Consider the following 22,301-nt stretch of genomic DNA (forward strand, 5'->3'; position numbering starts at 1 on the left):
GACTGCTAGTCTGCTGGGCAAAAATGTGTTTTACCTCGGATTCTAACACCTTAACCTGTGTAATAATGAATCCATTTTCTCTTGTAGTCGTTGGTTAAAGTCAACAGAATCCACAATGGACCCGGACGTAAACCGCAACGTGAATATAACAACCTCTGGTAGTGGATACATGTCCGGCTTCATCAATAGGGTCGAGAACAATAAAACTCACACCATTAACCTTGAAGTTAAAGGTCCTTTGACCAGAGTGTGTTGCAGAACAAATGTCAAACCATCTTTTGTTGTGTTGGATTAAAAGACATTGAAATGACTCATCTGAACCTTTAGCTCTGATACGACTGACATCGTCACCTCGAAGTAGAAGGAGATCGGTTCAGTCTGAAGAGGTGATGGACACATACGTCCGCCTTTTCACAAGGTTCATCAGTTTTTATCATGTCAGTGTCACAGCTGACTTGTAGGTTGAGTTGATGTCTCTCGCTGTAGAATCCTTTTTTTAATTACGGACCACAACATTAATTTACCATCATCCACTGCTTATTGTTAGGCTCAAGTTCTTGACGTTTATTTGTTGTTGCTCCGTTCCTGCATCAATAACCTTCATGTTTTTCTCAAAGCTACAGAGTTTTTGTTTGCAGAACTCTCTCTGAATGTAGTATAACTGTCTGACAGCGCACAGCGCTCCCACAGAGTTCATTATTTCTGTTTCTACTTGATCAAATAAAACTTTATTCTCACTGCCTTGATCGGTATGACTTCATTTTAAGGTTGCCTCAAATATGGACTGTGGACTCGTAGATAGTGGATTTTTTAACTTCATGAATAGAAATGTATTTAACAGCAATACTTGACGAAGTAAACGTAGAGCACTGAGACATATTTATAAGTATTTTCTTCACATATCTACTAGTTCTACTGAACTTACAGTGAGTTAAAGGCCTCTCTGATGAACTCTGTTCATTTGGAGGTTTTTACATACATTTATGGTAAATATATATGATACAAATATGTAAAACCAAACTTTTGCAAGATGAAAAAGACGTGTAAATGTTTTAAATGGCAGTGGAGGGATTTGAACCCTCGCCTCCTGAGAGACTGGAGCCTTAATCCAGCGCCTTAGACCACTCGGCCACACTACCCTTTGCAGAAAGTCATGTGTCACGATAATTCATGAATATATACCCCAGTATTATTGGCTGTCAGTGTTTTTACATGAGTTGGTCGACGTTATGCATGAAGCATCATTGCAGCCCTAAAATCCAGACGTGAAATAGTTTTAAATGTGGACGCACCGTTCCAGTTAATTTTTATATATCAAATTTCCATGTGGCAAATAGCATATTAAAACTTGTTATTTTAGATATTTCCATCTACAGTGTACAATACTGGAAACACATATTTCTGAGAAACATGAACTGGAACATGGTTGAAGCCTGAATGAATGAATATCAGACTTTTAGATCTTTTTGTCACTGAAAACCAATGTATAGTTTTTATAAATATGAATAAAGATATGCCTGATGAGTTTTATTTTTGTTTCTTCTCACTGTAACTACAGTAGAGTAGCCTTTTTCTACCTGGAGTAGAACCCGACAGACACGAGTGATGATCCCGTGGTCCTGAAAAATAAAACTTTCTTTCGGGGGAATAGGATGTTTTTCCGTGCCTTCCTTGGCTCGTCTGCAGCCTTTCTGTGTTCGTGTCGGGCGAAGCCGTCGTGTTGGGTCTGTGCATCGCCTTGACTCACGCTGATTCACAGTGAGATGCTGCAGCTGGAGGCAGCGTTTCCCCCCGGGGAGCCGCCAGCTCGTCAAACTCCTGCTTCTCATGTCATAAAAAAAAAAAAAAAGCAGACACTTTCATGTTCTTCTCCAGCGCTCAGAAATCAAACGCAGATGTTCCTCACGACGCACCAATCAACCAACAAAGTGGTTCCTACCCTCTCCCCTCCCAGACTTCCTTCAGTCAGCTGTCATGTTGTGGGAGGAAACTGCTTTTATTTGTTATTTTGTGCACACAAGCACAAAGTTGTTTGCTCTTTAACAAAGGTTGCAACAAATGATGGCGGCTCAGCAGGAGCTTCATCAGGACTGTGTTAACAGCAGATTTATCTGAGGAAGTTTTTACCAACAGATCATTTGGCTAAAGACACATTAGTGGCAGTGGAGGGATTTGAACCCTCGCCTCCTGAGAGACTGGAGCCTTAATCCAGCGCCTTAGACCACTCGGCCACACTACCTGCGTTATTGCTGTCCAGTTGTCGCTCTGAAGTAGCAGCAGCTTGTCATTTCTGTTGGTGTTTCTATGATACCTGGTCACTTCCTGGTCTACCAAGCTGCCTCCATGCTGCCTGATTCTGAAGCTCCGCCCTCTGACCTGATTGGTGAAGCCTACTCGGATCCTGCCAATCCAGACCTGACTCCACCCCTGTTCCTGATTGGTGCGGCAGGTCTACAGCAGCCAATCAGGGCTGATCAATCAGGAGCTCCCGCCTATATAACACCTGTGTCTGTTGGTGTCAGTTTTTCTTGGTCACTTGCTGTGCTTTTTTGTGTATATTCTGTGTATTTGTGGATTGTAGTGCCTGTGTTTTGTCCATGGTTGTACCTAAATATAGTGTCTTTATTATATATTTTTTCTGTTTCTGAAGAGTTGCCAGGTCTTAGATTAGTTTTAGGGAGACCCCACTAATTTTTTCCGCCGCTGGTAGGATCTCCCTTGTATTAGACACACTGGGTGTTTTTTTGTTAGCTTAGTGAGTTAGCGTTTGGGTTCTTTTTTTTTTAAAATAGCAAGATCATTAGCTCTTAAAGAGTCTCTCTTTTGTTATTTTCTGTGTGTCTTTGAACAGCATCCATTGGCCGTCTTCCCTGTTTTGTTGTGTTTAATTAAGTTATGCTACAATAAACTACCTAAACCTTTACCATCTGGTTATTTTGTGTTGCTCCCCTTTTCCCCTGCGAGCCGGGGCGTAACAAGCAGTTTGTGTTCATGTGTTGTGAGCTACACAACCAAATTATCCTCATTAACATTTTGCCATTTGCTATTTTTTTTCTTCTTAGAAAGTAATTTTCAAGTTTTTATTAAGTTTTCTACAACACAGACAAATGCAGTTGCTCAAAGCTCAGTAATAAATGAGATGCCGTAGTAGTATGTATATATTCAGTGCATTGCATTACACTTTTTATGAACCTTAAGAAATCAGACCAGACTTCATAAAATTTCCCTTGGTAGTTATTAGTCCTCAGCTTTAACCACTCTTCAAAGATAAGTTTTACTTAACTCTTCCAGTGACGTAGAACAATCCTTGAAGCACAGATAAATCCTTTTTTGTGTGTTTGCATTAGTGTTTATACACAGTGATCAATACATTTGATCACTTGCTTCCATAGAGAAGAAACATATGCCAGGCAGACTTTTAGGAAACGCTGGATATCATGAGGACAGGAAGCCCAACCCTGACCCCCACTCATTAAAGACATTCATGAAATACCCGTCTACGATGCAACGTTGTTTGATTGGCGTATGTTGTTGGTGGTTCCTATAGCACTGATTTCATACCTATCAGAGGTGTTTTGAATGAGGTTGGAGGTTATTGAAGGCCTGGGTGGAGAACACACCGCTCACCACTGTTGTCAGGATTTGTCTGCTGGAGGATGAGCTCAGGTTTTCCATAACAGATGATTGTGTCAGTGGAGGAGCCGTCACCTCCTGAGAGACCGGGAGTAAATGCTGCATGATGCAATATGTCATTTTCTTCTGGTTTCATCGATAAAAGTCATTATAGGATTCAACCAACACAATTTTTCAAAACAGAAATTTTCAGGCGAACCCAACAACTTCTTATTTTTTAACTGTCTGTTAACTTTGATTACTCAACAACAAAACCACCTAGAGTGATTCTGACTTCTGTGGTAGAAACTTCAGAGTCTTGTCTTTGAAAAGAGACTAACACCATGAATGAGCTCTGAGATGTTCATGAACATCATTCAGTTACTTTGGCTGTGTCCTAAATAGGAGATTTTTTGCAAAAATGCTGGAATGATAAGAGGTTAATAGAATTATTTATTCCTGAAAGTCGTAACTTGTTAGTTCAGCACATCCTACAGTTTCTCAACTGGAATGCGTTCGCTAGGTAAAGGCACAAGCACCTGCTGATAGGGATGGAAAAGGTTCAGGCTCTATCTGATACTGGTGCCAAACTGGTACTTTTGAAGAAGAATGAAAACATACAAACTTTGTCCAACAACGATTATATTTAAAGCATTTTGTGATGTGCAAGTTGACCAGAATATTCATTTAAATAATTGATTTAATGAACTAAGAAATAAATGAAGCAATATAATAATAATAATAACAATAATAATAATAAAAACAGTGGCGTGGGGGCTAGCAGGCTATCAAAGATGCTACATTTCTGGTCTTTTAATTTAAAGGTCAGATGTTGCATCTAATTTCAGGTGTTTCCTCCTTGTTGCATCTTTAGAGGTGAAGTCCAGACAAACCTTTGACAGATGTTTGTCATCGGACATTTTGAAGGTTCACTTCCATCCATGCACGTGAAAAGTGGATAGAAAATGGAGCTAATGGAGGCTAAGCTAATTAAAAACTCACCGTTATCCAAATGAAGCACCCAGATCAGTCTGGTTACTACTATTAGAGTCAGCATCGGGATTATTATGGTTCCCAGTGTCCGTACTCAACTACGCGCGTATCCATGTGATGCAAAAGAAAATGTTTCCATCATCCATTTCTGTTGTGTCCATTGTAGGACTGGTCTGCAGCTACACAGCCTCATACACATCACATAATGTTTAGCCTCCACACTCCACACCCCAATAGAATGTGTTTTAATGTTATTCTACACCTCCTTCATGGCTGTTCAAGCTAATGTGAATTAAACACTACAGCGTTTCTGTTATTTAGCCCACTGACTACAATGCAGTGTCAAAATAATAGGAACATTATAATACAATAAAACGCTCAAATACCAGAAGAGCAGATTAAGTGCATGATTCTTACATTAATTAGTTATTTTTCCTCATTTCTTCCGTATTATTAAACATTCAGACACTTTTTATGAGACACATATTTTAGTGAATGCACAGAAAAGCAGCAGAAATGTCACTTAACTAAACGGGACAGCTGTATTCAGAGGGCAGCATGACATTAAAAAGCATCAGTTTTAACACAAGACAGCGAAGAGAGAGGTGTCCGCTGAAGTCACCCTGAGCAAACCTCAGTGTCCCTTCCAGCTCCATCATCGTCCCTCAGTCACTGACCTCTGACCTCTGCTCCGTCTCCTCAGGAAGCATGAACACAAGCTCCAAACATGGAGTTACAGACATGACTTTGTGTCTGCTGTGGGTTTCACTCTAATAGATCACTCTGGTAAATCAGACCAACCTGCAGAATTACAGGAAGAAAAAAAAAAATCTCTGAATGATTGATTGTGAGATGCAGAGAAACAGCATCTCTGTTTCAGATTAATCATGAACATCATGCATGGAGAAAGGAACACAGCCTGTGTGCTTTATTCAAGACTCGTCAAACTCTAATTGACAGAGCCGGTGTAAAAAATTAATCTAAATATAATTAAAACATCCATCTTGAGAGCTTCCCCTTGAGAGCTGCAGTCTGTCAGGGACACAGCACCATCTATGGATCAGTCTGCAGCTTCTGGAGACTTCAGCCAGTGAGTGATTCCCTTTTCCTCTGTAATTTTACATTTCAAGGATAAACTTCGATTCTTTGCACAGCATTGAAACAATAATGCATAACCAGAGCACAGATATCAAGTTCCAGGACCTCAACTGTTTCTTTTTTACAAATGTTTTGAGAGGAAAATCTAGATTAAAGTCCTACTTACACAGGACTAGTTTTACCTGGGACCTCGAGTAATTTGTAATAATATCAGAGGTCGTCTGTGATCTTAATCCTAGATGAACTGCAAATTAACCACTACATTTCTGCTAACACAGAGGTCCTGTGATACAATTAACCCAACGCAAATTGGACTTGTTTGATTCTCTGCGTTTATTCTGCCTCTTTTCTCTTTAAAGTTATAAATGCTGACTCGTATATCAAAGTGTGGACACATGTTTAGGAAGGCTGCTGCAGAACGACGTATTTGCAGAAAAAAAAAATCAGAAGAATGAAAACTTGAAGGAGGATGAGATGGAGACAAGATGCGTAGAAGCAGATTTAGATGTGTTGTATTTTTTTCTCCTCCCGGATCAATAAAGTCTCTGAAAAAGTAACTAAAGTTGTCAAATAAGATATTTAATAGGAACTCTGACATGTAGCGGACTGAGTGGAAGAAGAGAAACATCTTAGTCAGAGATAAAGTCAGTAAATTTGAGTAAAACACGGATTATTTATCTCATGTGAATGAGCTGCATGAAACACAGGGGGATGCAGGGGAGTAATTTCAGATTAACACAATGTTCCAGGTAAAACCTGATCCTGTTCGATGAGATCTTTAGTCTTTTTTTCGTATCTCAAACTCACAGACTCATAAACTGAAGGTGTTGTTGATCTAACACACAGGAAGGTGAGAGGAGTTGAGCAGTGAATCTTTTTTCTTTACGTGTTTTATGAATTTTTTTATGGTTTTCACAGTCGCCAGAAACAAACACACAAGCTGAAATTTCTGTTGCGTTGTCATAAATTACATGTGCAACAGGTAGTGGTCTAAGGCGCTGGATTAAGGCTCCAGTCTCTCAGGAGGCGAGGGTTCAAATCCCTCCACTGCCACTAGTGAGTCTTTAGCCAAATGATCTTTTGGTAAAAAATCGTAGTTTCTCTTGAATCTCATCCTCTTATTATCAAAGTCCTGATAATGTGAGCACTGAGCTTCCTTCTTGTGTTGCCTTCACATTATCACTTAAACTAATCTCAGGTTGGAGGATGATAAAAGAGGACGTATTTATTCACTTTATGGATTAAGATGAGACGTTAACGAGCTAAAACTAATATCTGATGAGAAAAACTATGAGGAAACGTCAACGAGACGACACTAGAACGTTATCTGATGTGAAAAGATGTTATTCAAATATTGGATATTCAAAATACATATCTCTTTCTGCTGTCTTTTTAAATGTGCATGTGAATGGATGAGGGGCTACCTGACCTAGCGATAGCTACCAAAACTAGCTAGCTGCTACAAGAACAGTGGCAACAAATGAGGAGGAAGAATCCAACATTTGAAGGAAATGACAGCATTAATAACGTTAGCAAACGGAATGATAAAAATTATTTGTCAGTGTATTAATTCATTTTATGACATTAAGACGAGACGTTGACGAGCTAAAACTAATATCTGATGAGAAAAACTATGAGGAAATGTCAACGAGATGAAACTAGAACATTATCTGATGTGAAAAGATGTTATTTGAATATTGGACATTCAAATACATATCTCTTTCCGCTGTCTTTTTAAATGTGCATGTGATTGGATGAGGGGCTTTGTGACCTAGCGTTAGCTACCAAAACTAGCTAACTGCTACAAGAACTGTGGCAACAAATGAGGAGGAATCCGACATTTGAAGAATCATCACTCTGATATTGACGCAGCGTCCATCACAGTCACTAAGCTTAAAGTTAAAGAAGAAGTGAAGTTAAAGAAGTCTCATCTAAGCTTTACTAGCTACATGATAATGGATAATCCATTAGCATTTAGCTAAAACTGTCCATAAATGTAGTTCCTGAATGAATCTTTCTTGTGTATAAATCTAAATTCAGAGTAAAACCATTCAAGCTGCAACTTATTGTTGAAGATAATTTATGTTTGTTCATAATTTTCCAGTTGAGTTGTGACAAGTTATGTCAGGAATACGTTTTCAGCCATCGTTCTCCTTTTAAACGTCTTTGTTCATTGCAATGTTGAAGTTTCTGAAAAGAAATGTGTTAACATGATAAATAAAATGGCTGTTGGTTGCAGTTTAACTAAATGTAACAATTAAAAGTCAAACAACCCCACCAAAAATAAACGCCAGCAGACTCGTACTTTTTTCTCAAATGTTCCATGTGGTGATAAACACCAACTGACTCAAATTGGATCGAGCCCCTTTGCGACGTGTTGTTGCGACTCCTCCGGCCTGACAACGCACGGCTCCCCCATGATAAATAGAGCTGCTAAAAACATCCAATTTGTGAGGCTGCTGGCTCCACAATTGAAAAGCAATCAATATGCCCATTAGCTCCTCTGCCATTAGTTTCCAAACATGTGAGCACTCTGCAAATGCCCTCGGAGCGCAAAGTCATTCAGGCAAATATTTGTAGACAACCGTCTCCTTCCACACACCAGCAGCATCAGGCTTCAGGCCACGAGAGCAGGAACACTTTCATGTTTCCTTCTGTTTCTCGGCCAGCGATGGTTCCCTGTTTTATATTTTTATGCATGGGTGGTTTCTGCTGCCCAAAGGAGAAAGAAAGTTATTCCTTAAATTCAACCCCAGTGTTTGGCTACCTGTCAGTGCCTGTCACTGCTGTGTAGACTCGTCCTGAGCTTCAGAATATGATCCAACGCAATGTTTGGCCAATTTCAATATGGCTTCAAATCTTCTCCTCTCATGCTAAAATGAGTTTCTTTTTTTCAATCTGCAAACACAGCAATGCAACTTCAATGAGCCACTTAGCTTATAAGACATTCCTGCAAAAAGGCTCTGGGCATTTAGAGTATTTCTCTGTGTGTAATCTGCTTTAAATTATCGGGCCTGGACAACTTCGACTTCCTGGTTCTTCCCTTAATCCACCTGCCACCTCCGTCATAGGTCAGACAGCTGCTCTGATCAGGAGTCCTCTTTGAAAAGCCTTGTAGTAAAAACATTGTCTGCCATTGGAGGAAAGCTGCGTCAGTTTGTTAGTTTGATGTTTCTGGAGAGTTTCAAGCCTTTTTTATTTGTTACACATAAAGTGCTCTTTTGAAATGTCATCACTAGCTGCCCAATCGATCCTCTCATATTTTATTATCTTCCACTTTCTCTCGTGATATGAGTTTAATCACATAAATAAATGCAAGAATGATGTGATGAAACCGGTTTGTTGCAGGTTTTAGTTCCAGATTTGTTGGATTCTCTGTTTGGATACGATGCCCTGAGCTCCTATCCTCTAATTTCTTCTCTACTACTACTCATGCAGTTCTGTGCTCCTACTGTAAAGCATGTTCACTGCTGTGTGTCCATAGGAGCTAAAGGTTCATTCAGGTCGGGTTTGGTGCAGCTGTAAAGCGTCTAGAGACAATTTGCATCGTTACTGATGCTATATGAACAAAATTGAATTGACTTTGTTCTTGTTTTTCTATCTAGTAACAATTGATTTTCCAGTTTTTGATTCTAGTTTTAAAAACAACCTTGAAATCCCAAAGACGTTAGTTGGGTTTAGATGAACCAGTAGTTTTAATCCTAATCCTCCTAGTTGCTATTGCTGTTACACTTTTCTCATTAAACCAACAACTGGAGGCTCATATCCACTTTTACTATTGTGATGTTTATGTTTTTGTAGCCGGTCTTCAAGGTTTTCCAGAGGCTCTGAATTTGTTCCATGTTTCAGTCCATCCGGATTTCAGTGAATTAAACAGTTTAATATTCCTCCTTTTTCTGCCGTCTACGCGTGAAATCATGTCTAGTTCTTTCAGAGTTGCTATTAAAAACAAGCTCTCCAGCTGAGGAAACGTTGCTGCGCCTTTACATGGGCTTCTAAACCGATTCTAATCAGGATATTTGGCTCCATGTAAACCCAGCGTCAGACCCAAACCGAGCCAGTTACCTTTGACTCCCTGCACACCTGCTCCTCATCCCCTCATTATTACCTCACATCACTTTCTTCTATTTTTACCTGCCTGCACTGATGCTCCCTGAACCTTTTTTGTATTAATGAAGAGTGCGTCTTGTGTTTGTGTCCCTGGCATTAGGAACGGATTATTAATCCGGTTATTCCGTTATATCCGGGAAGGCCTCTGATCTAATTAACGTTGGTGTTTGTACATTTAAAGGAGCGTAGCTGGTGCACGACTTGATAAACCTGCGTCTCTCTGCCAGCTTCCTAATGGAGTGATTCACTTCAGCCCTGTCTCATTAGAGCTGAGGGTAAACAGCTAAGTAGCTCCTTCCCTCCCCCACTCCTCCTCCCCCCTCTCCTGTTTTGCTCACTCATGCCTTTTAAATTTTAAATTTTTACAGTTTTTACGAGAGCATTGTCCTCGCGTCCTCCATGGAAGCGACGTCCGGGGACTTTTTTTTTTTTTAATTTTACGAGTACATTCCCAGTTTTATACGTTATAGAAGTCCAAGTCATCTCATTGGTCACCTTGGAAACGTGCCCCTCCCAGCCCGTGTGATGCTGCATAAGGTGACATAGCAACAGCCTCGGGATGCTGCTCATCAATCACATGTAGCCGCTGATGTTTATGCGCTCTCTTTCCAGCTACGTGTCCATAATGCCAAACGTGGTGCTGCCGGTACAGGACGTGTGCAGAGAATGACAATACACGTGGATGGAGGCAGAGAGACGGCGATGCCCGAGGACAGGACCTTAATGTAGACGGAGAATCTGTTAAACTGATGGTGGCGTTAATGACGGAGGTCATTATGGGACACTGTGCTCGTCTCCGTGATGTGTTCTGACCGTATGAATATGTATGACGGCGCTGGTTTGGTACAGATCCAGACAAACTCGCCCAGAGGCCCCGTCCTGTCCTGTCCTGCAGTCTGAGCCCACTCCTGATCCGCTGTCATGAACTAAAATGTCATCTGTTCATGAAATCACCTCATTTAGAGAAGCTCCTCCAACTCTAATAAAGTCTGCAAGGAAATCGCTCTTCTCCCGTTTTATTGCGTTCTTCTTCCACTTCTCCTCATGATATTGTCACAAGAATAAATGTAAAAGTGGTATAATGGAACTAGTTTGTTGGAGTTTCTTTGGATTCTTTGAGCCCAATATAAAAAGTTTTCTGTTCTGGATGATCCAGTGTTTGTTATCCAACGTTGTGTTACATTCCTTATATTAAAGACACTGTAACTGAGCTACACCTGGTACCTTGTTAATTAAACTCTATGTGTGTTTTATGTTAAATATCATACAAGTGCCTTGTTTCTGAGAACCACTCAGTTAAAGGAGAGAACTGGGGCCTGAGGACGTGGCGTCATCTCAAAGAAGTTATTCCCTCCTTCCAGAGAAGAGATAAATAGCGATGTTTGATACTATGATTGGTTTGAGAATCGATTCAAGAGCATAAAGACCTGGTATCTGGAGTATTGATATTTCAGTATCGATCCACACATCACTGGAGATAACCTACTTGTTGTTAGCTAGCATGACGTGTACACAAGCTAACCCACCATTGTGTATAAATACTGTTACATTTTTCTGTTTGTGGAGCTCCTTGTGATTAAAAAGACACTGACTTCAAGATCCTCTTTACAATAATGGTGACTTCATTTTTCATGATATATTTTATATATTCTCTACGTTTGCACATTGTGTGTTTACATTTTTCTTTTGTTTAGTTGCTGCATCGTAGGCCTTTGAAGAAGGTAATTTCAATCTGGTTTATGTGTTGCACGTGTCAGAATAATTGACAATAAAATTGATTTTGACTATACTATACATGTTGTCATGGCAACACGGCAGCTTCCTAGAGGCTCAAGCTCAAACCAGTCAGATTCATCTCCACAGCTGTTTCTGCTCCATCCATCATTCACCTGGTGCCCAGGTCCAGGTCACTGTAGCTCCAGCTCCAGCTGGAAGGTGGACTCTGCAACCCTCCATGTTGTTCTGTGTCTGCACCGGGGGTCTCCACCCAGCTGGACGTGTCCATAATACCTGCAGGGAGAAGGTCAGAAAGGTCTAGGAGGTTTCTCTGTGGAAGGGAGCAGCATCTTCCTTCCACGAGACCGACCTCCTCCTCATCATGTCTCTCACAGTCAGAAGGTTATTCATGAAATCTCTCAGGTGCTACTCAGACTTTCTTATTCTTCATGTAACTGAATTTAAAGAGAGACTTCCATAAAATCCAGTGACTATTAAGAGTACGCTCATCAGGACAAAAAGCTGTGGTGGCTTTTCTCTAGTCTGGTGCCATTAAACCTTCACAAAGGAAGACGATGGGTTTGAATCCCACCAGGTAGATTAGAAAACTCTGACGTTGTGTTATGTGAAAGTTGGAAGGAGGTTACCATTTATTTCATTTCATAGGATCTCCATTAGCTTTGGCTAACCCAACCCACACCCAGTGCAATTATCTTTACGCTGCAGTACTCACTTATCCAAGTTACACCACGCAAACAAAACAACACAAACAATAACTAAAAAAAAAAAAACACCTCACAACTATCTACAAAATACATATAGTACATAAAGTGCAGGACCTAGTTCCAGTTAGTAATTCATAAATGGTCAAATAGATGGTCAGTCAGAAGTGATTCCAGGACCATGTTACATTTACAAGGACATAATTTGGATCTTATGAAACCATTTAGACTTATATTGACTCAACTAATCCCACATTTAGTTCCCTTTAGAGGACCAGCTTCTCCATGTCCTCAAAATAGATGAGCCACAAAAGCACAATAAAATACTTTTCTTTTTATTATTTTATTCCATTATCAGGTTTAAACCTTGAAAAATAAACATGCATTGTTGCTCTCACTCTTTTTCTGGGCTAAAAACAGATCCCACTTCAAGCTCTGCCAATAAAGAGAATGAAGATCGTAAAAAATCTTCATGTGGTTTTGGTTGTGTACAACATGCAAACATCAGACCTCAGTCCAGTTTTTTTTTTTTTTTTTTTTACAGCCAGACCACAGCTGTTGATAAACCTCCTCCGGTCATCAGACCACAGGCCCCTTCATGAATAAATGAACCGACCGGTGCTGACTTAACGCTGCCTGGGTGAAGAAGGAGAACGACTCCGGGGCTCAATATGTTAATGTCCTCTGTATGGATTACAGCGCTTACTAATTCATGCAGGAGGAGGTAATTTATTGGGCTTTCATAGAGGTCCCCAATGGGAGATAAATGCTGTCTGTCCAGCCCTCTGCTGAGACCTCTGAGAATTCATCAAGTGGAGGGTAAATTGGTTTTTACTGTGCTCCATGGGGAATCCTTTTCATACGCAGGGGAACTGGTGCACTTTATTCACCCCCTGACGATGCAAAGAGGACGAATACGATATTTATTTTATTCATTTTCTCTCTTTTTAGTCCAAAAGTAAGTCACGTGATGCTGAAAGTGCAGAGGTCAGGTCTGCAGAAAGGAAGTATGAGCCGAGGAAGCAGAAGATATGAACTTCATTGATCCCACAGAAGGAAACCCTGCTCTCTGTGTACATATATATGTATAAATATATATTATTTATGACCCACGCTCTGACAGTGATGGGTTCAGTGTCATGTGATGGCTGTCATGTGACCTCTGCACTGTGGGATGGATCCACTACCAAGCAGATACTCACCATGAATCATATAACGGATACAGACTGACATGCACCTGCTCAGAAGTTGAAATACGCCTGTAGATTTTGTAGGAAGTACACTATTCTTTATAGAAAACACAATGATTATTCTACTTTTAATGAAATTCAGAATTAATTCAACACGGTAAAACACGACCATCCAATAAAACATAGATGATGCTGCAATTTGACAGCAGTAATTTCCTCTGTCAAAAATTCCAGCGACTTCTTAATCTCCACCTTCTGGGCTGTCAGTGTCCTCTTGGGACCCATATTGCAATGCTATCGTATCGTCAGAACGGGGCTAGTTTGCCAACTAGCTCTGTTCTTTCAGTGTCCCTAAAGAAATCAGCGTCTTAAACCAGGCGAAGTTCAACCCGAGGATGTCAACAGATTGTCCGAAGGCCGTAATCCAAAATCAATCAACAACGACGCAAAACAGTCCAAAACTGAGCACCAAACACACACCAAGCAAGAGAAGTCGTTGCTGGTACAACAATAATTTGTTAATTTTACAAGTTGACTTTATTCACAAAAATACGTTTTTCAACTCAACTCTCAACTTTCAACTCAGTCAATTTGTAAAAATAAACTGACACCATCTGCAAAAGAAAATTGACTTTACTTAACGTTAGAGAGTACTCTTAATCTAAGGGATAAAATGATGCAAAAAGTTAATATTAATTAATTTTTTTTAAGTAGACGGAGCACCGTATTTTTATTAGTACATGGCCGACTTACAGCTAAAACCCCTTGCTAACGATGTTAGCTAACGGCTAACTGGTGTTGGCTAACCGGTGTTAGCTAACGGCTCACAGGATCATCCCTATGGTCCCTGGATCCTATGTTCCCCACTTTGTATGTGACCGGGGAACATAGGAAAAAGGGTTAGGAACCCGGGGAACATATTTACGCTCCCCGGCTCAAAGGTGTTGGCTAACCGGTGTTAGCACCGTAAGCTAACGTTACGTAGAGAGAAAAAACGCATCTCTGCTTACTTTAAATTACATTTAAAACGTTACAACCGCTATCTTGAAATTAAATTTGAATCAAGTATTTTAAAACAATTTCTTGATATTAGTTTCACATAAAACGTCTTTTGAAGCCACTTGCTATTGTTAATTCCATATTACATCTACAACAATATAAAACCTGAAAGACTGCAGTACTTAACCAACTATATCACTATCATTAATTTAATTCTTTACCTTAAGGTACAGTCTCCCACTTTTTTTCTCTGATTTACCAAGAGAAGATTTGTTGGGCCACCAGTTAATGAACAAATGTGTCCCCCCTCCCTCATTATAAATGAAGCCTCAGAAGTTCTGGACGCCGTCTAAGTCAGTCGTGTTCAAATGCACCAAGATGATTGTTTCTCCACAACTTGTGTTAAAGTAAAACAAAATTGCAGCAAAACAAGAGAAGCTCTCGTCTTTTCAAAAGCTGATCCTCATAAGGCTCTGCAGCACAATAAACAAATAAACCTCGGAGGGGTTTCAGACCTGATTGTGTTACCTGGGAGGGTGGAGTTTCTCCCTGGTCACCGATTAAAGCTGCTTCATTAACACGACTCCTTCTCCCACTCTGAGTGGGAGCTTTATTCGGTTAAGTGTACAGGACGGATATGAGAAACGTCTTTCCTTTCTTTCCCTCTGAGGAATCATTCTTGACTTTTTTCTTGCGGGGGTAAAATAAGGGAATGAGCTCATTACTGCAAAAGTTTATTTATGGGTTTGGATTACACCCCCTTGCTAAGCCGTTGATACTTTAATTAACATCATTAGTCATCGTGATCATGCAGAGTTTGTCCTCTGCTCGTTGTTCGCGTCTCGTTACAACAAATAACAAATAGTCCTCCTAAGACCTCATTCTTTCTCTCTATTACTAAAGAGAAGAGGAGAAAGTGTGAAGGTAAAGATCTGTTACATGGGATAGAAGGTGGATTTGTTCTGTACCGGACGTACATGGGTTCTACCATGGGTTCTCATTTCCAGAAAATATCTGAATCTGTTTCAGCTCGATTTTGTTTCCATTTCCAATTTGTGTTTTCCCAGGACTACGTCGGCCTTCAGGCCTTTCTGAGCAGCGTTAGTGACACCGGGAGGAAGTCAGTAATTTGATTTTCCAAATAAACACCACCAGCCCATTTGAGTCGGATTGATATATATCTGCATGGAAAAATAATCTCACTCTATAAGGGATCTCTGGGTTCAAACTTTACTCCATCAGCTGATTTTTTTTAAAGCAAATTAATACCTGAACTTCAGTGCAGTGATGAAGCTGGTTTGTTGTGATATTCTTTTTTTTATTTCTGTGTATTTTCATGTGTTTCCACCGAGCGTCTTGTTTCTGCTGCACCAGAACCTGCTTCACCCTCAGGGACCAATAAAGTCTCCTCCAATCGATGCCGCTCCGCCCTTCCTCCAGCGATACGATCATTACCATCCAGATGTTGGGTATACGAGTTGGTAATGGCGAGCAGCACCAGATGTTCATCGGAATTCATCACCACATGTGTGAAGACACCCACCAATCAGCCACAACATTATGACCACTGACGGTTGAAGTGAATAATAGTTTAAAAAACAAAAAAACATCTTGCGACAATTCAGTGTTCTGCTGGGAAACTTTTGGGCCTGGCATTCATTTATGTGGATGTTACTTGGACATGTAGCCCCCACCTAGACCAGACTGGACCCCCCCAACCTGACACACACACAAAAATGCTTTAGGAACAACTCAAAAAACATGCACAAGGTGTTGATATGGCCTCCAAATGTCCCAAACTGATCAAATATCTGTGGGATGATCCACAGAGGCCCCTCCAACATTCAGTGACCTGGCAGAGGAGATACCTGATCAAGAAGGCGGTTCATCCGTGCGAGGCTCAGCTATTGTGCTCCAGGTTGTGTTGCTGACCCCTGCAGCAAATTCCCCAGTGTGTGAATCTGGACTGCATCATTTCTGGTAGTGGAGGGGGGGCTGTGTTTGTGCTCTCCCCTGACTTTGTCCTGGGGAGCTGTGAACTGAAGGGTCTCCGGTTTAAAGGCTAGACTGCAGATGTTCTTTATTCACTTCAACAAGTCCAACCAATAATACACAAGCAAACAACAGATACATAATGTCCGACTTCCCACTAAGTCTCCCACAAAAATCATAATTTAATAATAATTTTAAAAAAAGACGCTATACTTTCCTTTTTCTACATCTGCTGGTTTGTGCTTCGTACATTTATTGAGGGACTATTATTCTCAGAAGAAGGTCAGTGTGTGTTGGACTGAGTAAAAAAAAGAAACTGAAGAGATATATCACCCCGTGAATCACACATTATTACGACTCTCAGCTGATTCAGTTTATCCTGCATTTTCATTCTGATGGGAAAATGAGAATAAACGGCACAAGAAATGATGATATGAAGCTGCCGCATTAACAGGTTTCACATGAAGCGATTACTCAACAAATCTGAACATTTGAAAAAGGGATTGTTCAGCATGAAGCGCTTTGTACCATTACGCTCTATTATTATTATTATTATTATTATTATTATTATTATTATTATCATCATTATTATTGTTATTATTATTATAGGTGTGTGCTCTGCAGAGCAGTTTGATCAGGATGAAGCTCGGCTGCAGATATTAAACAGGAGGAGTAGATGATTCAGTGTCTTTCTCTCAAACTAGTAAACATAGATTCACCAAAGATGGTCCCCCTGGGAAAGATGCACCACTACAGGTTAACAAAAAGCCCATAAATGACCAAAGAGTGGACTCCACCAAGTAGAGCATCTTCCCAAGGGGACATCTTTGACTTGACTGAAGAGGACGAGTGTAAATCCTCAGTAATGAAAGTGATAAATGGAGCCGAGAGTGGAATACCAAACTGATTAGTTAGAAGTTAATCTCTAAAAACCCATTTAAATTCATGAGTGGACCAGTTTCTACTGAGTCAAGTGTTCGTATGTATGTTTAAATATTTCCCCCGTAGAGCTGGACTGGTGGGATCTCAGATTATCTGGTAACGTGAGGCGTTAACAGATCCACTCTTTAACCTCTTAAAGTCCTCACAGACTCATTAGAGTCAGAATAAAGCTGATCCAACAAGTTAATCTAAATAACATTATGTTGTAGTAGAGAGAAGATCATCTCTGAACTCAATTAAGATTTTAAAGCTACTGAAGTCGCTTTGTGTTTAGCACCGATGCAGGAAGCAAGCTTCTGTTATTTAGGGATTTTGTTCTGATTTTGACATAATTCTACAATATGGATCAGATTTTTGGGAGTTTAACATTAACTCACATGTTATTTTTAAAATTTTTATTTGTCTGCATCCACTTTAAGCTAATTGTATACTCTTCTTCTGTATTTTTGTTTGTCTTGAAGCTACAGCCTCCAGTTTAATGTCAATAATAATACGAGCAGAAGTTGTAATTCTGTGGTTTTAATTAGCGGAGTTAGCTGGATGGAGTTATCTGAGCATGTAGAACCGTCCAGTTTCTCAGTGAGAGGGAAGAAGTGAGCAGAATGAAAAATGAGATAAGAAGAGAGAACCCCCCCCCCTTCCCACCCCCACTATAATTGAGACGGCGCGCCTCACCTTACCACATGTTTAATTACCCCGACTGTTCTCAGCTACATAATTAACATTCTCGTATATTTCACCGGCTGATGCAGAATCCTAGCAGGTCAGGGGTTTGTGTCCGGGTTTGACTTTGGGAGGGAGGGGGTTGTTGCAGGAGCTCCGATACCTGCAGGGCAATAATAAGGGCTTTAATCTTCCCTCAGGGGTAATTTATAGAGTAGGGAAGGAGAAGAAGGGGAGTCCTGGGGGCAGTTCGTAGATAAATCATCAAAATGAGCAAAGGGACGGTAGCCTCACATGAGGCATGAGGAGACTCCAGGAAGCTTCTAGGACCACGGCCCCCGGAGCACTAACAAGGATCTAATTTATCAGCAAATGTTTTGTGTCGTATAAAGTCCAGTCTTATTTCCCGGGATTAGTTTAACCTGAGACCGTGAAAATTTTGTTATAAGAGTTCGTTTTTGATTTGAATTCAATGCGAATGAGCCTCTTTGTGATTTTAGGTGTTTTTATTTATTTTTAGGAGGATTTCATTAAATCAGACGTTGCTATAAATCAAAGTTTGGACAGATGCTGCTGATCTATTCCGAGAAAAAAGTCAAAACCACCAGGCGAATGAAATCTGTGATGCCTTCCTAAAAAAAAATTCAATATATTTCCCCTCAGAGTCTTGAAGAGGAGAGGAGTAAGATGATGAGAAAGACACAACACTGACTTAATGTGTCACCACTGCAACAGACATATTGAACTTCACAGTCAACTCAAAACACATGAAGAGACACCAGAATTCTGGGTTATGGTTTATCTAGGCCATGTACGCTACTTTATTTAGGCAGTATGACATGGAATTGTGTTGAAGGAAGACAGATATTTACTGAAAATCTGTTAGTAGAGTTCAAGATGTCCAGATAATCGATTTTCTCCGCCATGTATATGCCTCAATCAGACTTTAACTAGGCAACATGTGTGCACGTGCACCACAACCATTGTTCTGGCTTATGATCCTGGAACAAAAACATCCACGAAAGCGCCATCTTATCTGCACCATAAGTAGCGATTAAAAAGCTGAACTATTATCCATCTGGCTGTTGTTTGAAATGCTGGTCTGCTGCATGAATGACTCAGTTGTTTATTATATGACGTAACAGGTCAACAGGAAAGGAGCCGTATTAACCTGCTGAAAAGACACATATCGCCACCTAGTGTGGAGGAGGAGCAGGAGGACATGTTCCCGTCAGTTACACGATGTTGCATGAAAACTTGGACAAGGACCTCATTCAGAAAGTCGAATTACGAGGAAAGCTCCATTAAGCTGTGAATGTAAACGCACTGAGTGAGACAGACCTATGAGCGGACACAAATATAAATGTCTCAAACCTATGGAGGCTATGTACCTAGGTTACACCGTCCTGTTGTACCTTAAAAACACATTCACCCACATAAGTTGAGTTGCAATTTGCTCATCATCTCATCTTCTACTACCACTTATCTTCACTTGGGTTTTCACGCTCACACCTAGGGCCAATTTAACCCATGCATGAAGAAAACGTAAAGGGAGAACGTGCACACTCCATCTAGAAAGGTTTCTGGGTGGAGTTTGCATGTTCTCCCCCTTTTGTCGAGACCTTCTTGCTGGGAGGCATCACTGCTAACCACCACACCACCGTGCCGCCAAATTTGCATAAGTAAAAAAACAAAAAAAAACAAAACATAAAATTGTCACAACACTGCCAGTTCTGCAGCTCTTCCAGTTGGAGTGAACAAAACTGGCCACGAGCTAAACACCATTTCCTTCCCAACCTCTGCAGCCACATAGCGCCACATTGTGTCTCTCGTTTTGCAGCAGCACAAAAGCTCCAAACCTACGTAATAAGAGGCTAATTGGCAGCTGTGGATGGTGTGAAAAAAAAAAAAAAAAAAAACTTTGTGAGTGGAGGGAAATGCGCCAAATAGAGGATTTGACCTACATCAACTGGCGGCTGAGAGATTTCCAGCGAGCTCAGCGGCTGCCAGAGGCCGCAGGTGGAGCTGAGCTGGAGATCTGACATTAATTAGGAGGAAGAGGACAGTTTCCCTGAATCTGTCATGGCTGCTCATCAGCTGCATGACTCCCACTCTGTCCAAATATCTCTCTCTGGCTCTCTCCAGGAAATATCTGCCTATCCATCCGTCAGCGTGGAGAACCTGAATCTGTCCGTCTACCCGTGGAGCAGCCTGTTGATCTGGAGTGTGATGCAGCTTTGACAGAGCTCAGAGTTTTGATTAATGGCTTAGCTGGGAGTCACAATCTAGTAATTGGCGACCAATATTTCCCACATTCTCATTTTCCCTTTTTCCCGCTGACAGAGCTGCAGCACGACTCTGCAATGTCTCGCGAGTTAGTGGCAAATCTGGAGCCGACCGCAGCCCCAGAATAACACTCTTCAGATCTGAGTCATAAAACGCCCGAGGAGGAGCACACACAGAACCTCCACCAGGGAGGTTGTTGGTGTTTATTTGTCTGGTGATTTGATCAGACTGACTCTCTGCTGCTAACGGAGCCTCGTCTGCATTATAACCTCCGCCACTTTAACCTCAACTCCAGTTTCCCGACAAAGCTCGACAAAGAATACTTACGTCAAACTTGGATAATTGCGATTTAAATGTCAGCAGATGATAAACTATTTTTACACCAAGTTGAATGTCTGAGACGTCTGCACCGCTCACATGATCAAAACTTATCATAAAAAATAACCTTTGCAAATTTAAAACGAGCAGGTGCATTATAGTTCAGGAAATCTGGTGAGGAAGCAGACGTCTAATGCACAGCTGTGATGCTAACATCATAGCTGTGAGGTGACCAGAAATCTGAAATGATTTCCAGGGACATTTGCAGCTCAGTTATCAAGATGAAATGAAGTTTGTGGTCCATCCCCCTGCCGTAAGCATTCAGTAGTAACCCACCCAGCTAATTCGTGAGGACTGAACTCTGGTCGATTAGTCAGGTCTGTGAACTGGGGTCGGTGGCTAACTCTGCTATCACTCTTTGTTCCGTCCTACAAGGTTGGACTCACTTCACACGACAAATCCACAACATTATTCTGACTATTAGTAGCATTCGCTTCAATTTAAAAGAGAATAGCTACTTATCTTTTTTTGTTTTGTTGTTGCCTTTAGAATTTCCCGGTCTATCACTCTATCTATGAGTCACTTTCTGCCGTCCATCATGGCGCCGTCGCCCTCATCACGTGGTTAATTGTGACGTGTCTGCAAAGGGTCAATACATTACATTTCTAACAGCACGTTGCAGAGTGTTTACTTAGTAGCACTGGTCCAGTCTTGGCATTTTTAACACTAGTCTTACAGCATCATTTTATGCCACTTGCAGTCTCTGAAGGCTCCATTTTTTATAGTTCAACCACAGATGTGCAGTGTAAAAAGGAGAACAAACTGTTTAGACAGAGTCAGTTTCACTCCAATAACTGATAATACATTCGTTTACACATACAACATACGACACTGACGTTAAATGTCTTTGTGTACCACGGTATTTTTTAATCACATGTTCACAACATTTTCTACTGGCAGAGAGAGGAATTAATGCAGTAGATTGACTAAGGACGAGTAAATATTGTAGAATAATCCCACACTAGTGGTAAAATAGGTTAGCATGACCCCGTGTTAGCAGTGATGTGGAAATCTGGGGACATTTACCACTAGGAGATGAAAATAAATTCATTAATTTTGTCAAATTTATTCACATTTAAACTGCTTTGTCTGTAATATCAATAGCAGCGTGCCTGGCTACCGTAATGACTGGACGCATGTTTCTCATTCATAAAAAGCTAAAATTGGGGACATTTTCGGGGACAAAAATAGCCGAGGGTCAGGTCATCAAAGACGAGGACTGTCCCAGAAATCGGGGACGTCAAATGTGGTCAAACAAAGAACCGACACAGCACTTTTTTTGTGCAACTTTTCTTGTTCTGCCGCTTCATTTTTCCGACCTTTCCATCTTCACCACCTCACAGTGACACATTCGCACCATGTCTATTTAGAAGCGCTACATTGGAAATGTAGTAATTGAGTTAATTGATTGGAAATGAGTAATTAAATACACAACGGTATGTCAGTATATTAAAGATTTATATCATAACAGAAAAAATAGCGGTATTTGGGATAAAGTGGTACCAGCCCTACGCTGAATGATTTGCTTTTTATGTTTATATGTAATCAACCAGGAGTTTGTGACGGAACAAGACTTATCTTGACAGTTAATAATTTGGCA

General features: G+C 40.7%; 3 non-coding genes across 3 annotated transcripts; 1 reads left to right on the forward strand and 2 right to left on the reverse strand.

Moving 5' to 3' along the window:
• Window positions 1–1,057: 1,057 nt before the first annotated feature.
• Window positions 1,058–1,139, reverse strand: trnal-aag. The gene has a single exon. It is a non-coding gene; the product is annotated as a tRNA-Leu (tRNA).
• Window positions 1,140–2,157: 1,018 nt separating this feature from the next.
• trnal-aag lies at window positions 2,158–2,239 on the reverse strand. The gene has a single exon. It is a non-coding gene; the product is annotated as a tRNA-Leu (tRNA).
• Window positions 2,240–16,284: 14,045 nt separating this feature from the next.
• Window positions 16,285–16,456, forward strand: LOC125008721. Its single transcript, XR_007112911.1, has one exon. It is a non-coding gene; the product is annotated as a U1 spliceosomal RNA (small nuclear RNA).
• Window positions 16,457–22,301: the final 5,845 nt, after the last annotated feature.

Source organism: Mugil cephalus, chromosome 5 (assembly GCF_022458985.1).
Source record: "Mugil cephalus isolate CIBA_MC_2020 chromosome 5, CIBA_Mcephalus_1.1, whole genome shotgun sequence".
Classification (NCBI taxonomy): Eukaryota; Metazoa; Chordata; class Actinopteri; order Mugiliformes; family Mugilidae; genus Mugil; species Mugil cephalus.